Source organism: Schistocerca nitens, chromosome 12 (assembly GCF_023898315.1).
Source record: "Schistocerca nitens isolate TAMUIC-IGC-003100 chromosome 12, iqSchNite1.1, whole genome shotgun sequence".
Lineage (NCBI taxonomy): Eukaryota > Metazoa > Arthropoda > Insecta > Orthoptera > Acrididae > Schistocerca > Schistocerca nitens.
The window spans coordinates 13,777,302-13,797,041 of record NC_064625.1 but is presented as its reverse complement, the minus strand read 5'-3'; the positions used below and the strand labels follow the sequence as shown (position 1 = coordinate 13,797,041).

Sequence of the window (19,740 nt, the reverse complement as noted above, 5' to 3'; positions counted from 1 at the left end):
GCTTGCGTGGATCAGTCCAGTTCCTTTAGCATTAACATAAGCCTCTGAAGTTTTTCTTGCGGGTGTATAATTGTAGAATTATTATTTCTTTTTTATGGCTTCAGCGGCGAAGAGGAGAAAGAGAGTTACAAAACAGTGACAGTCAAAGCCGGAAGCAGAAATTTAGAGACGAGTGGCGAGAAGAAAGCCAACGACCTTGCCGCAGTGGTAACACCGGTTCCCGTCAGATCACCGACGTTAAGCGCTGTCGGGCTGGGCTAGCAAGTGGATGGGTGACCATCCGGTCTGGCGAGCGCTGTTGGCAAGCGGGGTGCACTCAGCCATCCTGAGGCAAACTGAGGAGCTACTCGACTGAGAAGCGGCGGCTCAGGTCTCGGACACTTACGGCCGTGAGAGTGGGGTGCTAACTACATGCCCCTCCACATCCGCATCCAGTGACGCCTGTGGGCTAAGGATGACACGGCGGCCCATCGGTGCCGTTGGGTCTTCGTGGCCTGTGCGGGAGGAGTTTAGCTTAGTTTAGTGCCAAGGGGAATAACATCTTAAAGGGTGGTTAACTGCAGATCTCAAGGACAGATTTGGTGCTCGTTGCAGGGCATGCGAAATTAGTTTGTTTGCTGCAAGAAGCGAACTTAGGAAACACGGAAATGGCGATCCGCACAAAAGTATGGTGTCACAATTCAATAATCATTCAGTGCTTTCATCGTGGATGCATCAACCTACTACAAGTACCTCAAGTTTTAAGCTGGGAGAGGACAACAAAGCTGTTGAAATAATGTTGCCGACAGCAGTTGCTGAGCACTCAGTATCCTTGTCAACAATTGATTATAATCGACAGTCTAGATTCGTTTTTTGCATCGTAGCGTGAACGTAGGGACTTTTCATGTGTCGTGTAGGGATGTTATCGAAAATGAGTCGGCAGCACTACGAGTGGATAGTGCCAGTTCGACATATTCGTGCATGCACAGACTAGACTGCAGAGATATTTGCTTACGATTGACAATCCGGATACTCGAGTATCCGTGTAACTGGGTTCCAGATAATCATGTCTCCACTGTAACTGTAATTTAGATGTAAGGATGGTCGCTGCTGATTCTTTTCTCTGTCAGTTTCCCAGAAGATGAAGATGTGGTCGCTGGTGACCCAGATGTTGACGGGTCGTTAAGCGCTGGGCCGATCTCGGCCGCCCTCTAGCGGCGCTTATGCCCCGACGCCACGCCTCTGGCTTATCCAGCGTGCGGCGGCGGGGGGCGTGACCTAGGTCGAGGTTTACAGCGGCGAGCGAGGGGGCGCTGGAAGGCTCTGGAGGGAGAGGGAGGCTCCAGCAGATGTGGGTCGAGGCTGGAGGCGGTCGTAAAGCTGGAGAGAAGCAGGGAGACAGGCGCCGCCTCGGAAACCCGTGCCCCACATAGGAAGTCACCCCACAGCGGGGGGAGGTGGGGGGCGCAAGAGTCGCAGCGTGAAAGCATGGGGGGGGGGGGGGGGAGAAGGGAGAGAGCTGAGTGATGTGAGGATTAAGACGGGGGACGGCAGCACGGACTGCTACTCCAGGGGTGCCATTGTTGCAACAGATAAATGTATGAGAAAAAATAAAAAACTGAGGTCTGCCAGTCGCATCGTAACTCTGTAGATACGGCAAACGACTTGAGAGATGAGTTGAACGCAATGGATAATGTCTTGAAAAGAGATTGTAGGATGAGCAACAACAAAAGTGAAACAAGGGTACTGCAGTGTTGGTGAATACAATCAAGCGATGCTGAGGGAATTAGATTGATAAAAAAGGCAATGTCGCGACTGACTGGCTCATCACCCAGTCCAAACAGCTAAGGATAGAAACTTGAAATTTGGAGAGGGTGTTTATCTTATACTGTAGGCGCCATTTAAGAAGCGATTTTTCGAAATTCCACCCATAATGGCGCAAAATAGGGGATGAAAGGTTTTCTGGAAATATGTTGCTATTAAGCCAATTTTGAAGCTAGACCCGCGAAAATTGGTGTTTATGCAATTTTGCAAGTTTAGCGCTATGGGGGTGAAATAGGGGCTGAAATGTTTCAAGAAAATATTTAACTACGAAAACATTTTGAAGGACAAACGTAGAGCAAAATGCATTCTAATACTTATCTCTCCAAAAGTATTACAACTAAAATAGTAAAACTTGAGACTATCATGTAAAACATAATGTTTGATATTCTGAGCAATTTTTGTTTGAAAATGCGCATCGACATACGTATTATAAAGATTTGAATTTTTAATTGCCACAGTTTCTCTGATCTACCTTTCCTCGTAAACTCATCGAGCAATAAACCTGCAAATTCACAGTTTACATCTGCATAAGAGACTTATAAAACGCGTGGAACAGATTTTTGTTAAAGATCATACTTGCTTTGAAATTAATTTTTGAGTTTCGTGTTACCCAGGACTCCTTTTTTTTCAAATTTTAAAGTAGAAATTTTTTCCGAGAAACGGTAACGGAAAATGCTCAACAGAACTATTCAGTAAGTAATTGTTAAGAACTATGCCAAATTTCAGGATGTTATCTTGCATAGTTACTGAGGAAAGGCGCATTATAGATCAAAAAAGTCAATTTACAGCAATCTGCATTTGAAGTTCTTATTTTAATTTTTTCACAATATTTCTATACCTCTAGTGACGAATGCTGTCCATATCCATAATCTTTATTCTCTTCCTCGTCTTCCTGGAGTGATCTCTTCCGATGCCTACTATGCCTAGCCAACTTTTGCATTTTTTCTTCTGCTGCCTGAGTTTTGTCCAGTCACGCTTCATCGATGCTTCTGAGTATCTTCAGTATGAATACACCCCGATGGGAGCCTAGTCTCTGCAGGCACTTGATCTTACCTACATTTCCTCCATTGAACACTAGACATGCAGCAACCTTCACTACAAAGCATCCATAAAGGATGATCGAAGCTCTCATTTGTACTCTGTGTTTTTCCATGAACACATTTCTTCAACATTTCGGGTTTGGCGAGGTACCTGAAATTCGTTTTATAGATGGAAACCCAGTTTTAAGCAAAGAAGGGAAACCAGAAAGGTGGAAGGAGTATGTATAGGGTCTATCCAAGGGCGATGTACTTGAGGACAATATTATGGAAATGGAAGAGGATGTAGATGAAGATAAAATGGGAGATACGATACTGCGTGAAGAGTTTGACAGAGCACTGAAACATCTGAGTCGAAACAAGGCCCCGGGAGTAGACAACATTCCATTAGAACCACTGACAGCCTTGGGAGAGCCAGTCCTGACAAAACTCTACCATCTGGTGAGCAAGATATATGAGACAGGCGAAATACCCTCAGACTTCAAGAAGAATATAATAATTCCAATCCCAAAGAAAGTAGGTGTTGACACATGTGAAAATTACCGAACTATCAGTTTAATAAGTCACGGCTGCAAAATACTAACGCGAATTCTTTACAGACGAATGGAAAAACTAGTAAAAGCCGACCTCGGGGAAGATCAGTTTGGATTCCGTAGAAATGTTGGAACACGTGAAGCAATACTGACCCTACGACTTATCTTAGAAGAAAGATTATGGAAAGACAAACCTACATTTCTAGCATTTGTAGACTTAGAGAAAGCTTTTGACAATGTTGACTGGAATACTCTCTTTCAAATTCTGAAGGTGGCAGGGGTAAAATACAGGGAGCGAAAGGCTATTTACAATTTGTACAGAAACCAGACGGCAGTTATAAGAGTCGAGAGGAATGAAAGGGAAGCAGTGGTTGGGAAAGGAGTAAGACAGGGTTGCAGCCTCTCTCCGATGTTATCCAATCTGTATATTGAGCAAGCAGTGAAGGAAACAAAAGAAAAATTCGGAGTCGGTATTAAAATCCATGGAGAAGAAATAAAAACTTTGAGGTTTGCCGATGACATCGTAATTCTGTCAGAGACAGCAAAGGACTTGGAAGAGCAGTTGAACGGAATGGATAGCGTCTTGAAAGGAGGATATAAGATGAACATCAACAAAAGCAAAACGAGGATAATGGAATGTAGTCGAATTAAGTCGGGTGATGCTGAGGGAATTAGATTAGGAAATGAGACATTTAAAGTATTTGGGGGGCAAAATAACTGATGTTGGTCGAAGTAGAGAGGATATAAAATGTAGACTGGCAATGGCAAGGAAATCGTTTCTGAAGAAGAGAAATTTGTTAACATCGAGTATAGATTTAAGTGTCAGGAAGTCGTTTCTGAAAGTATTTGTATGAAGTGTAGCCATGTATGGAAGTGAAACGTGGACGATAAATAGTTTGGACAAGAAGAGAATAGAAGCTTTTGAAATGTGGTGCTACAGAAGAATGCTGAAGATTAGATGGGTAGACCACATAACTAATGAGGAGGTATTGAATAGAATTGGGGAGAAGAGGAGCTTGTGGCACAACATGACTAGTAGAAGGGACCGGTTGGTAGGACATGTTCTGAGGCATGAAGGGATCACCAATTTAGTATTGGAGGGCAGCGTGGAGGGTAAAAATCGTAGAGGGAGACCAAGAGATGAATACACTAAGCAGCTTCAGAAGGATGTAGGTTGCAGTAGTTACTGGGAGATGAAGAAGCTTGCAGAGGATAGAGTAGCATGGAGAGCTGCATCAAACCAGTCTCTGGACTGAAGACCACCACCACCACCACCACCACCACCACCACCACCAACAACAACAACATCTTAAACACCAAGTGGAAAATCATGTTTCTGGGTGTATGGCTTTCCACTGGCTTCTGCCTGGAGATATTTGTACCAGGATATGTCACAAGGGGAATGTTGAGGATTATCACCTGTGGAAAGTTTGTTAAATACAGCTCACGCAGCTTGCTGCAGTGTTTTCACATAAATGTAAGTTATTCGTGATAGCTTTTCCATTGTATATTTGTAAAGTTTGAATTTCCCTGTCTGTCACTCTATTAACACCTCCCAGTGGCTCTCCATCTTCTAATTTCTTGCCTTTCATTTCTTTCTTCAATCTGAGAATTCTACCTGCCATTCGCTTTTGAACATGTCCCTCATTTTCCAGTTTTTCAAAATTAGTTTCTGAGCCATAACGAGTGCTCTCAAAAAAGGTCTTAAAAGCATTGTAATCTTCGTCACTTAGATACTTCACATAACTAACACCATATTGCTGAACTGGCCTTCGGAATATTATTTTCATCCTAGCTGCTTCCATCCCACCACTTGACCACTAGTAATTTTTCCTGCAAACTTTGTGCATACCACCTTTCTTCTTCACTACCACCATTGTCGTGTCTTTTGTCACACTGACAGCAATATTTCCTCATTACTTGGAAGTCTAAGATTTTCCCTGTATCCACAGTAATAAAAGATGATACACCATGAAGTGATGTACGGCCTTCAGATCTGTCTTCACTTCACAGTGTCCTTCTTCCCCTTCATTGTTAACATCCACAGATTCCTCAAACACTTCAAGAGCACTAAGGAGTGTTTTGTTGTAACCACTGAATCTAGTCACTGGAGCAGGAATGTCGTGTTCATCAGGCCACAAAACAAATTTATGTCTTCTCTGCCTACACCTGAGCATCTCATAGTGTAACACAGTCTTGTATTCGCCTCATATATCTTCCCATAGAGAACAGAAGTCTTGAACTGGACATCATATTTACAAACTTTACAAAAAATATGTCTATTACTTACAATGCCAATCCTGTCACTATCATCATACAGTCTAAGACCCTTTGACCCACAGTTAACACATGCACACGACACATGAATCATATGAGCAGTATTTCTAAGTCAGTTGCCCTAAATCCACTGGAAAACTCATCTTTGGCAATGTACACAGCATCATCAATTCTTTCATCAATTCTCTTCTTCGATGAACTCAGTGGTTTTGTCGAAAATTGTTCTTCACACTTAGGAGCAGCATCTTAACACTGTTATTAAGATTTCACGTACTTTTTTACATGTGAAATTCGACATTTCCACACTTTTGTGGATATATGTACACTGTTACGACCCATTTCGAAAAAAAAATAGGTTGATGCGTGTGAAACTAAAAACTGAAATAAGTTTGTAGCATCTACTGTTTAAAAAACCACGTTGTAAACAAAGGAACAAGCAATGGTAACTTTTCTCATAACCTTCTAGGCTCATCTGCAGTTCGGTTCGATTATGTGAACGAAAAATTAATGCACTAAAAATTTGTAGCAAAGAAAAGCTGTCGATCACAGCATAGAAAGAGAGGGGTGTGGCAAACGTTTTTGTAGCATATTTCTATTCAGAATTCGATTATGAAATATGCGATGTTATTTTGAAAGAATGAATGTACGAGGGTCGGTCAAAAAGTAATGCCTCCCATTTTTTTTCTACTTAAAGAAATTAAGTTAAGTGAAAAATTTGAATTTGGCGCCATTCCTCAAACCTTCTTCTACAATCCACTGCAGTAGTAACTTTCTGTGTCAACAGGTGGCAGCACAGCAGAAGTTTGTAAGATGGCCGACATCGATGTTCGTTTGAGACAGCGTTGTGTGATTGAATTCTTGAATGCAGAAGGTGAAACGCCCATACGCATTCATGAAAGACTGAAGAAGGTGTATGGTGTTGTGACAGTGGATGTCAGCACTGTTAGACGATGGGTTCGTCGTTGTAAGGAAGCTGAAGGGCAAACACCGTTGACTGACGAAAAGCGGAGCGGCAGGCCGGTGAGTGCAGTGACTCCACACAACATTCAGCAAGTTGATGACATCATTCGTGGTGACCGTCGGGTGACTGCAGATGAAGTGTGTCGCATTATTTCTCTTAGTAAAGGCAGTGTGATCACGATTATTAAACAATTGGGGTACTCAAAAGTTTGTGCACGGTGGGTTCCAAGAATGTTAACCGATCAGAATAAAGAGGCAAGGAAAACAATAGCCTCCCACCACTTGCAGCGCTTCCGTTTGGAGGGAGATGAGTTTCTGAAAAAAATTGTGACCGGGGACGAAACATGGGTGCATTTTTTTGAACCTGAATCAAAGAGGCAGTCAATGGAGTGGCGTCACACAAGCTCGCCGAGGAAGAAAAAATTCAAAACTGTGCGATCGGCAGGGAAAGTTATGGCAACAGTTTTCTGGGATACAGAGGGTGTGATTCTGGTTGATTTTTTGGAGCAGGGATGCACAATAAATTCTGTTCAATACGTCACAACCCTCAAAAAACTTAAAGCACGTCTTCAGCGAGTTCGCCCAACAAAATCAATGGCAGATGTTCTTCTTTTGCATGACAATGCAAGACCACACACCAGTCGTCACACCTCTGACGAGATTGTCAAAATTGGATGGGAAGTTTTGCCTCATCCCCCATACAGCCCTGACCTGGCACCATCAGACTTCCATCTGTTCGGGCCACTAAAAGAAGCTCGTCGTGGGATTCATTTTGAAGATGAGGAGGCCGTCAAAACATCCGTGCGTCAATGGCTTAGGAAGCAGAGCTGTGATTTTTACCGTGCTGGGATACATGCCCTTGTTCAAAGATGGACCAAAACTGTAGAGATGGGCGGAGATTACATTGAAAAATGACAAAATGATCCTCAATGTTGTGGTTTTCAACCTATGTAATTGCATTTAAATTTCCTGACAATTAAACGTAGAAAAAAAAATAGGAGGCATTACTTTTTGACTGACCCTCGTAATAAATTAAACAATAAGATATTCGAATTTTTTCGCAGTTTTGCCCTACATTTGCCCTTAAAGCTAAATCTATGAAAATTGGAACCTGGCTTCTCGGTTGTAAATAAGAAAAACATTTTATCATTGTTTTTGGAAATACAATACCTACGGGGGTGAAATAGTGGGCGAAATGATTTATGTTTGAGTCTGAAAGCACTTTTGAAGTAGAATCTTTCAAAATTGGTGTTTGGCTTGTCGGTTGGAAATGAAAAAAATACGTATTTTACAGTTTTTGGAAATTCAGCTCCCTAAGGGAGCGAAATGGGGGATGAAAAGTTTTAAGAAAAATCTAATAATACTTAAAAAATAATTCTATTAAATTCGGTATTTCATTTCTAGGTTAGATATAAAAAAAACTTGTGTTAGGGGATGAAAGTGTCTGTGGAAATCACAAGAACAGAATTTTGGGCTTCCCGGGGTAGCTGCGAGGTCTGGGGCGTCTTGTCAAGGTCCGCGCTGCTTGAAGTAACCGATTTGTAGCAGTCTGTTGTGTCACTGTGGTGCCAACTGCCGCAGATCAAATACGGTTGTAATTGGGCTGCTTCTGTGTTGGCAACGCTGTGTAGCGCTTTGCATTGGATCTCTGACTGCGCTTTCTTTGTAAGAGACTCTGTGGCTCGTTGGACTCGTTGTTGGAAGTTAATCGCCAGTACTGTTGGCCGTTGGAAGTTAGTCGCCAGCAGTGATGGGAGTACTGTTGGGCAGTTCGAGGTGAACAGCCAGCAGTGATGGATGTTAGATGTGAGGAGTTAGCATTGATGGAGGGCAGAGGTCTGAAGTGTAAGCGTAGGCTAATGATCTGTACATGTTCGGCATGGAGGTTGAATATTATTCATGATTATATAAAAAAAAAATGGTTCAAATGGCTCTGAGCACTATGGGACTTAACACCTTAGGTCATCAGTCCCCTAGAACTTAGAACTACTTTAACCTAACTAAGGACATCACACCCATCCATGCCCGAGGCAGGATTCGAACCTACGACTGTAGCAGTCACGCGGTTCCGGACTGAAGCGCCTAGAACCGCTCGGCCACCCCGGCCGGCATGATTATATATCTTTGAACTAGATGTCAATAACGATTTATATTCGTGTCTGAAGTGGATGTCACATTATTAAGGTAAAAAAAAAACATTATTTGGTTTGCAACAAAATCTTTCCTTTGGTAACCACATGCCTCTTAGTAGTAGTGGCTTTAGTAGTTAGAATCTTTTATTTAGCTGGCACTATTGACGCTCGCTATATTGCAGTAGTTCGCGTAATGAAGATTTTTGTGAGGTAAGTGCTTAATGAAATGTATAGGTGATTCTTAAGATTTCTTTTTAGTCAGGGCCATTCTTTTCGCAAAATTTTGAAAAACACAGCCCACAGTCTCGAACACAATTAATTTGTGACCTAGGTTTCGGTGTCACAAGGGAGACCTTCTTCGGACAAAATTAAAACTAAAACTAAATGTTACAGCATAACGCACCAAAAAAACGAAAGCTGCGGTCATACCTGAGAGCGTCAGATAACCAGAATTAAAATAAAATGCAACAGAGGTGCAAGCCACCAAGGGCTGCCATGTGTCCTCTGCTACAGGCAACACAATGTCCCTTGTGACACCGAAACTTAGGTCACAAATTAATTCTGTTCGAGACTGAGGGCTGTGTTTTTCAAAATTTTGTATTATACAACAGTCGCTGATTGACAGCCATTCTTTTGGATTAATTATTTGGTCAGGTTACCTTTTTTTTGAGCAGTCACATTGTGTTGCGATAGGATATTGTGGGTCTCATTCAACAATTTAAGTATATACACACTCATTTAAATAAAGAAGTTTCACGGTGCGCGAGAACCATACGGTGAACACAATTGCCTTCCCTCTCGGTCACTAATGCTAACGACAGTTACAGCGTATGTTTAATGCAAACCTGATTTACATCCTCACAGTGGTGCAAAATTTGAATGGACAGAAGTAGAAACACGCGTGCCAACTTCCGTTTATGACGCACAATTCCTCCTTGGTGTCGCATTTTTTTTCCTTTCACTGTATATTTGTTGATTCTTCTAGGAGAGTCCGCTGTCTGAAGTCTCAGCCGTAAACCACACCGTGGTGGAGAACGCCTCTCTTGCAGCGTCTGACACTGCAGTTAGTCGAGCATCTCCCTGAGGCTTTCACGCTTAATAAATGAACCTGTAATGAAAGGCGTAGCTCTTCTTTGGATCTCTCTCTCCTCTGTCAATCCTGTCTCATACGGATCCCATACTGACGGGCAATAGTTAAGTATCGGTCGGAAGAGAATTGTATAAGCTGCCTCCTTTATGGGTGGAGTGCACTTTCCGACAACTTTTCCAGTCAATCTCCGCCTTTACTGTGATTTCTTTTGTGTAGTCGTTCCACTTCACATCGCCCCGTACGCATACTACTAGATGTTTCATGAACTCACTGCTTCCAGTGGTTCTTCTGAAACCACAATCCCACAGTAATGGAACTTCTTGCCTAATTATGCACAATATATTACATTTGTTTTTGATGGTCAGTTAGTACACTGCACCAACCTTGGACCCTCTGCAGGTCTTCCTGTAATTGACTACAATTCTCTACCGCTGCGAGTCTCCTGTATACAACAGTATCATCCGCGGAGAGCCTCGCGGACCTTCTGATATGTCCTGTGTCATTTATGATTATTGTGAACAGTAAGGGACCTGTAACTCTCCCTTGGGGTACACCAGAAATCTCTCATATGTCCGAAATCTATTCGCCATTGATAATGACATACTCCCTCGTCTTTGATACTCGAGTCACAGAGTTGCTCCGACATCCGGTACGCTCCTTAGCTAGGCGGCAATGCAGAGCTGTACTGAAAGCCTTCCCTAGATCCAGGTGCATGTGATCTACTACTTTCGGGGCCTTGTGAACGAACAGAGCGGGCTGGGTTTCACGCGACCATTGTTTTCGAGATCGACGTTGATTCCTACAGGGAGATTTCCAGTCTCCAGAAATGTAATACGCAAGCATTTTCCAAAATTCTACAGCTGACTCATGACAGAGATAGAGGCCTATAGTTTTGTACGTCTGTCTCACAACCATTACTGAAAACAGGAACGGCTTCTGCTTTCTTCCAGTCATCAGGAACGCTCCGTCCCTCCAAACACTTATGGTACCGTGCTGAGGCGATAGAGTAGTAAGGAGATAGGCTGCAGGTGAAAGGGCTTGCACAGGATACAGAGCTGCACCAAACCAGGCCTTAACAGCAACCCCTCATACACTTCCTCAATAGATGAGTGGCGTGTCATACAGTACGCTTATGAACATGTCAAGTAATATTCATTATATCCTACCAAATGGTGTGTATTCCGTTCAAATGGCTGTGAGCACTATGGGACTTATCATCTGAGGTCATCAGTCTCCTAGAACTTAGAACTACTTAAACCTAACTAACCTAAGGACATCACACACATCCATGCCCGAGGCAGGATTCGAACCTGCGACCGTAGCGGTCGCGCGGTTCCGGACTGTAGCGCCTAGAACTGCTCGGCCACTCCGGCCGGCGGTTGGCGTAACATCTTCAGTTTCTCCTCTTCTCTATTTTTCCAATTCCGCTTCATCTTCCTACAATATTATCTTCTTCTTTCTTCTGTTCACATTACTCCCGCTTTCCCATTTCCTCTGCCTTGATAGCCTTCTAATTTCAATATTTCATTTAAAAATATATTTGTTATTTCCTTTTCTTTATTTTTGTAATCCATACTGTTGTTGCTTTATTTTTTCGGAAATAAAGGAATATTTCTTTCGTTAGCCCTTTATCATTCATCCGGGACAGGCGTCCAAAGAAGACACCGCCATTACTTCTATCAACACTCAGAAATAATCTTAACACCACGAACGAGCTATGCGGCAAACCAAAGTTTCTATTTGTTTCTACATGTGAAAGATGCTTTAAGAGTGGCGTAAGTACCGTCACTATGACGATGCAGATCAGATTTCCTTTAAATACTCACTGTGGCGGTCGTGAGCATCAATTACCTCTGAGACTAGACGTGGCGACATGATGTCAGGTTCTGATCGCTGGCGCCAATGGTCCGGGCATATATTTTTGAGGAGTGCAAAATTCCTGGTCGGTCAGTGTGTCTCTGATGAGCACCGAACGGACTGGAACCAGCCACGTGTGTGGTAGAAGTAGTGACTGTTGGGCGATTTTCTTTGTAAGGCAACAGGGAGGTCACTATCAACACATCACTGAGTTTGAAAGTGGTCGTGTGATAGTTCTACGAGAAGCTCGACGTTCCTTCCGCGATACTGCGGGAAGACTTGGCAGCAAGGTAGCCACTCTCCATGACTACTGGCAGCGGTGGTCACGAGAACGTTCGCTCCCAGGGAGACCTGGCTCCGGACGGCCACTACCGAAAGGGAAGAACGTCGTGTTCGGCGTGTGGCTCTGGCGCATCGTAACAGCACCTGCAGCAGCAATCTGAGCAGCGGTTGGCACCACAGTGACACAACCAACTGTTACAAATCCGTTACTTTAAGGACACCTCCGAGCCAGACGCTCTTAAGTGTCCACTCCAGTGACTTAAACCACCCCGATTTGCGACTACGGTGGTGTCAAACGAGAGTTCGCTGGAGGTCTGTCGTGTTTCCTGATCAGAGCTGGTTCTGCCTCGGTGCCAGTGATGGCCGTGCGTTGGTAAGAAGGAGGCCGGCTGAGGGCCTGGAACCAATCTATCTGCATGCTAAACACACTGGAACTACATCTGAGGTTGTGGTCTGAGGTGCGATTTAGTACTGAGACGACCAGCTAAACCCGCAGGACAGAACAGGGAGTTGGAATTGTGGAAATGGGCCAAAATGAGCGGCTGTCAGTTACACTCGAACACACATAACTTCTTTTATTTGACCGAACATTACACTACAAATTCTTGAACTTAGTTAGCGGCTGAATACACCACACTATCTTATGACTTATGGGCACAACCACTTTAAAAAAAAAAAAAAATTATATATATATATATATATATATATATATATATATATATATATAAAATTCTTGAACTTAGTTAGCGGCTGAATACACCACACTATCTTATGACTTATGGGCACAACCACTTAAAAAAAAAAAAAAAAATTATATATATATATATATATATATATAAACAGATAAAAGCCATTAACTCAAAATTCAGACGCCAAAGAGAATATTTAGAGGACAGAAGGCCTCACGTTAAGTAAGTTCTACAATCTGGCTGAAGGCCCGAAATCTAACACTTGGTAAGCAACAACCTGAATTTAAAGACAGCTGAAGGCCCATGATTTACGACTCAAGGTAAAATGAAATAAAAAAAAACACAACGCAGAAGGCCTTATCTTCAATTACGCTGAAGGCCCCAAACAGTCTGATGCTCGAAAGACAAAGATCCTTAATTTAAAAACGGCTCAAGGCCCCATGACTTAAAACTCAAGGTAAAATAAATTTAAACAACAAAGCCTTATCTCAAATTAGGCTGAGGCCCCGAACAATCTAACACTTGACAAGCAAGGAACTTTAATTTTAAAACAGCTGAAGGCCGATGACGCTAAAAACAATTCAACTTCAATTCAAAAGCAGCGGCTATACAAATACACACAACAGAGAATAAAAAAAGGCAGTGCAGCTAACGGTGCTCAGAAGTTTCGGGGGTCGGCCAGCACTTGAAATACTAACGATCACTTAGGTGAGACAGGCAGTCGGCCCGACCATTCTCGACCCGACGACAACCAAACCAACAGAAAGACAACGGACCGTCCGACAAGGTAACTTTCGCTCCACTCGGCCAGCACACAACCGGGAGTTCAAAGCAAACGTAAAAGGCCTGAACGCCCACAACCGAGCATACATTAACCTGTAGAACTACACACCGTGCTGGACGGCGATAGCAGGTGAGGAAAGGACACTGCCTACATTTACGTCAACGGCCAGGTCAGGTAAGCAGAATGTTAACGGCAACAAGGTAGAAAATTGCGCTAATGCACTTTAATTGCAGATAACCATATACAGTTAGACTGCACCGGACGGTGGCTAAGCCTTCGCCAACTGTAACACACACGTTGTTGCTCGCGGGAATGTCCCAACAGCCAACAACGAGAACCAAACGGCACCATGTGAACAGTCTTGACTTGCCGGTAAATTAAATCCAAACTCAACTTTCGTTTCTAGGGTCCGTGAGACACGGTCCTCGTCGCAATAGTAGCAGCCCCACTCACTCCGCCAGCGGGCCCGGCCAAACTATGCCCCACGGAGATTTCCTCGCTGCTCCACGCCAACCGACCGACTGCTCGCACACACCACAGCCGGAAACTATAAGCACCAGACCGAAGATAGTACAAGGTGCGAATATCGATACACACCGCTGCTGCCTCTCATGGAGAGAGCAAACAATAGCATAATCGCAATAACCGCGGGAAACCAAACAGTATAGGAACCAAGGTATAGGAACCAACGCATAACATGAGCCCAACACGGCTCAAGTATGACAGCGGGAGCACTTTCGTTTCGTGGTTGTACCACGCGCCCTGACGGCAAATTTGTTCGTCACTCTGGTGATTCGACGTGTTGTGCTGTCATTCGTGAACAGCACTCCACGGAGTGTTTTCCAACAGGATACGTCTCGCCCACAATCGCTGCTGCAGCCCAACATGCTCTACAGAGTGCCGACGTGTTGCATTGGCCTGCTCAGTCACCAGCTATGTTCCTTGTCGAGCACATGTGGGGCACGATCGGACGACAACTACAGCATCATTCCCAACAGACATTAATCGTCCCTGTATTGTAGCATGCATGGAAATCCGTCCCACAAACTGACATCTGGCCCCTGTTCAATAGACTGCATGCGCGTTTACATGCTTGTATTCAAACGTTCTGGCGGTTACACCTGTTATTAATGTACCAGCATATCTCCTAGCAATGGTTTACATTGTGCTCACGTTAACATGTGATGTTTCAGTGTTAAATATGTTATGTAGACAGAGGTATTCCAGAATTATAATTACTCTACAGTAATTATTGCTTCTGACAGTGTATTTCAGTAGACTTACTCATTGCTGCTCATCTCACAACCATGTGTACCGTGTGTTGCGCCACTATTTTTCTAGTATTACATGTTCCGAGTATTTCCAGTGTGTCCAGGATATACGGGTTGCTCATCGTTAAGGATTCAAATACAAACAAATACTCTGGTGTTAGTACTGTGGTAATTTTTTTAGTTTGGCTTCAGTTTTTTAGTGCAGAATCGTGACTCGTCGCTAAACAGACTGCGACACCATTCAGCAGCAGTTCATGATTCCCAGTAATGGCACCACTCCAAACGAATCTGATTATGTTGTCGTGCTGTCTTCGTGACGGGACGCTTACTGCCTGGTGCGGCTGCTGCTTGTCTTAGACCAGTGGCGCACGGTGACACAATGTCGCAGGCAGACCATTAGCTGTCCTCTGACGACAGGACCAGATATGAAGGGCGTGGTGCACAGTAGGACGATTGCCGCAGCCCTTATTTAGCGCCTGAGAAACGTGATATTTACCGTCGGCGGCTTTGTCGGCGGTTGCTGTGGTCGGCAGTGGCGTACGATGACGGAGGCGCGTCGACGCTCTGCGGGCGTGTAAACCCCAATACTATTCTGGCCTTGACCGTATCAGCAGGCGGCAACTGCCCTGAGCTTTCGTGAGACACTCGTTTTCTCGAGCTAAACTATTGGCAATGTCCACTCGCTCTGGTTTAGCGACGTGTACACCTCTGCTCTCTGTAACTCTTCCGCAGAAAAAACTAACTCGGGTCGAAATCCGTAATCTCCACTCTGGAGATGTTTGGTGTTCACGAAAAAGCTCTTCTAGGTCGACAGAGCAGTAAGTGTTCCGTCTCTACACGGCCCCGGTCTGTGTATGTTTTCTTGTTCCCCCCGCTGTACCTTATGTTCATCCCATGCCACAATGCTGACTGCGGTACCACTTGCGTCGCTTCTTGGCCCAATGATCCTTGAGAAGCGCATTGGGGTGGAAACTACACTCCTGGAAATGGAAAAAAGAACACATTGACACCGGTGTGTCAGACCCACCATACTTGCTCCGGACACTGCGAGAGGGCTGTACAAGCAATGATCACACGCACGGCACAGCGGACACACCAGGACCCGCGGTGTTGGCCGTCGAATGGCGCTAGCTGCGCAGCATTTGTGCACTGCCGCCGTCAGTGTCAGCCAGTTTGCCGTGGCATACGGAGCTCCATCGCAGTCTTTAACACTGGTAGCATGCCGCGACAGCGTGGACGTGAACCGTATGTGCAGTTGACGGACTTTGAGCGAGGGCGTATAGCGGGCATGCGGGAGGCCGGGTGGACGTACCGCCGAATTGCTCAACACGTGGGGCGTGAGGTCTCCACAGTACATCGATGTTGTCGCCAGTGGTCGGCGGTAGGTGCACGTGCCCGTCGACCTGGGACCGGACCGCAGCGACGCACGGATGCACCCCAAGACCGTAGGATCCTACGCAGTGCCGTAGGGGACCGCACCGCCACTTCCCAGCAAATTAGGGACACTGTTGCTCCTGGGGTATCGGCGAGGACCATTCGCAACCGTCTCCACGAAGCTGGGCTACGGTCCCGCACACCGTTAGGCCGTCTTCCGCTCACGCCCCAACATCGTGCAGCCCGCCTCCAGTGGTGTCGCGACAGGCGTGAATGGAGGGACGAATGGAGACGTGTCGTCTTCAGCGATGAGAGTCGCTTCTGCCTTGGTGCCAATGATGGTCATATGCGTGTTTGGCGCTGTGCAGGTGAGCGCCACAATCAGGACTGCATACGACCGAGGCACACAGGGCCAACACCCGGCATCATGGTGTGGGGAGCGATCTCCTACACTGGCCGTACACCACTGGTGATCGTCGAGGGGACACTGAATAGTGCACGGTACATCCAAACCGTCATCGAACCCATCGTTCTACCATTCCTAGACCGGCAAGGGAACTTGCTGTTCCAACAGGACAATGCACGTCCGCATGTATCCCGTGCCACCCAACGTGCTCTAGAAGGTGTAAGTCAACTACCCTGGCCAGCAAGATCTCCGGATCTGTCCCCCATTGAGCATGTTTGGGACTGGATGAAGCGTCGTCTCACGCGGTCTGCACGTCCAGCACGAACGCTGGTCCAACTGAGGCGCCAGGTGGAAATGGCATGGCAAGCCGTTCCACAGGACTACATCCAGCATCTCTACGATCGTCTCGATGTGAGAATAGCAGCCTGCATTGCTGCGAAAGGTGGATATACACTGTACTAGTGCCGCCATTGTGCATGCTCTGTTGCCTGTGTCTATGTGCCTGTGGTTCTGTCAGTGTGATCATGTGATGTATCTGACCCCAGGAATGTGTCAATAAAGTTTCCCCTTCCTGGGACAATGAATTCACGGTGTTCTTATTTCAATTTCCAGGAGTGTATTTTCCTTCTGGCCTACAGCACTCATGTTTCGCTCCTATATTCTGACTCCACCCATACGCGAGGTGTCCACATGTACCCTCGTGTTCTCCACACCTTCATGTGATATGCGAGTATTTGTTAAAGATAGCAATGCTTTTCGCTGTGGCCTGTTTTCTGTTTTGTAAAAATAAACGCAGCAACGATGTTTTTCGAGCTTTTAAAAGACCTCCCGTTGTGATTCTGAAAGCATTCCTTTCCTAGCAGCTTTCCCAGGCATCAGGTGTGGCCTTTCTGCGTGTGTTCTGTCCAGTCGTTTCCGCCCCGCTGTTAACTTTATTTTGTGCGACTCAACATTTTCCGTTAAAGCGAATGCCGTGTATTGGTCCTCTAAGAGCGGCCACACGGCTATGCTAAGATGTTTCTTTCCATCCTACGCAGGTGTGTCAGGGAAGCTCGCTTAGCGGCCTATTGTTAGCTAATGGTACGTGCCTCCCCAATGCGCAGAGTCGGCCTTTTGTGGCCTCCCTCGAAATGCGCTACGTGTGGTTGTTCTCTCGACGGCTGGGAACTCGTTGGGTCCAGTTCAAAGTGATTGCGATTCTATGTGAGTATTAGTATGCAAAGTAGGGAATGCTTGTTAGTATCGGGATCATGTCGGCCACGTGTGAAAGATTACACTCCGTACTATGCAAATTAGTATCAGTTTACTTGAAGTAGGGCATTGTGCTATCAAACTCCTCGGCTTGATTACGTTTGTGTATTTAAAATAGTATGTTAAGGGGCAATAATTATACAGCCATCTTACAACTGTGCTCCTTCTATTTCTAAGTAGGCTGTTTAGATTTTTATGTTGGTTACGCCACGTAGCGTTCTCTATCAAAATCGATGACTGTGCTGTGTGCAGTCTGTGGCTGGTTACACTCGTTGTTGGAATATTCGCCAGTGTACTGTTGGGCAGTTGGATGTGAACAGTCCGTGGTGTTGGGCAGTTGGAGGTGAGCCGCCAGCAGTGGTGGATGTGGGGAGAGAGATGCCCTAATTCTGAGATGTTAATATGAGCGGACGATCTGGACGTGTGTCCGTTGGAAAAAGAAAAAATTCGTTAAACTGGATGTCAGTAACATATGACTTTTGAACACTATTAAGGTAAATACATTGTTCTCTATCAAAATCTTTCATTTGCTAACTATATGCCTGTCAGTAGTTAGAATCCTTTATTTAGCTGGCAGTATTGGCGCTCGCTGTATTGCAGTATTCCGAATAACGAAGATTTTTGGGGGTAAGTGATTCATGTAGGGTGTAGGTTATTGTTAGTCAGGGCTATTCTTTTGTAGGGATTATTAAAAGTCAGTTTGCGCACCGCTAAAATACTTTGTGTCACTTTAGAAATGATCAGAATAAGTAAAGAGAAAACAGTCTCAGTACATTCAGTTTCACTGTCGAGTTTGAAAATCATGTAACGTAGAACTTTTACCAGCACAGTCATTCTTTTCATTCAAACTCGGAAGTTTCATATTCTTTACCCGAACATGTTTCGAAATTTCGAAGTCTTTCTCAGTGAGCGTGATTTCTTTCTGAAATTGAGATTCCTCAGTAATTTCTCAGCTGTCCACTGACAAGTGGCAGAGCGTCACTGTGAAGCTGAAAAATGTGAACTGGAAGACACTATCCAGCGAAATCGTGTTTGCAACCTTTCAAGAACCCGCATTAAGCGAGGAATCTAGGAATACTGTGCACTCCCTACGCATCGATCCATCAGAGGGGCCGCGAGAACCAGATTGCAGCAACCGCTGCCCACAAGGAGTCATTTAAGAAAAACTTTTGCTGATATTCATTTTATAAGAGAGACTTTGGCGCAGTATCACCCAGGAAGGAATCCAGCAACTCTGTCACTCAAAGCCAAGCCGAATGAATGCTCGGATAAGGTCCAACATCTTACTGACTTTATCGGTTTGTCAAGCTCTCTCTCTCTCTCTCTCTCTCTCTCTCTCTAATGTATCAACCAATTTTTCTGAAGTAGTAATCATTTGTTCGTCTGTACATCTACCGATTTCCGTCCCATTCGGATAATTCGTTCGTGGTGCACCTGTTTTTTTGCCTCAGAGCGTATGTTCAGGGATTCAGCAGCAAACCGATGTTGAATAATATTGGTCTTTAATTGTGCTGAATGTTTGTTGTGAGCGGTTTAAATAAATGTACAGTGAAATTACATTTTCTTAATTTTGACTATTAATAAGAAGGCTGTTACCGGCAACTGGGTCGCAATGAAGTTGATTTGTGGGCGTTACTAATAGCGCAAGGGAAATCCGTCTCGATGCTTGCATTATAATTGTTGCATTAGTGAGGCTGCGTATTCCGTTACTACTATTCTTCTTTGTCAGGTGCGCCAAGCGATTGTTATGTATTTTGAAGAAGTAAACGATAGTGCAAGTAATGTTTATTGGAAATCCAGATTTTAGTCACTGCGCGGCCATCATCCAGTGCTAAAAGTCATTCAAAGGACCAGTTGGAATACGTCAATATCCATGCCTCATTATGCAGTTATCGCATTTGAGTAGATAGTGTCCGGAGACAAAATTATTAAACGATCCAGCTCAAAGTTTAGTAGCGTGTAAATTATAACGTATTTTTATGTGAAACTATGGG

At 44.7% G+C, this 19,740-nt stretch overlaps 1 protein-coding gene and 1 pseudogene across 1 annotated transcript in view; one reads left to right on the top strand and one right to left on the bottom strand.

The window, feature by feature from the left end:
- Positions 1–19,740, bottom strand: part of LOC126215316 (AF4/FMR2 family member lilli-like) — a 686,763-nt gene that overhangs the window by 267,225 nt on the left and 399,798 nt on the right. The window lies entirely within an intron of this gene.
- LOC126215501 (5S ribosomal RNA) lies at positions 187–304 on the top strand (annotated as a pseudogene).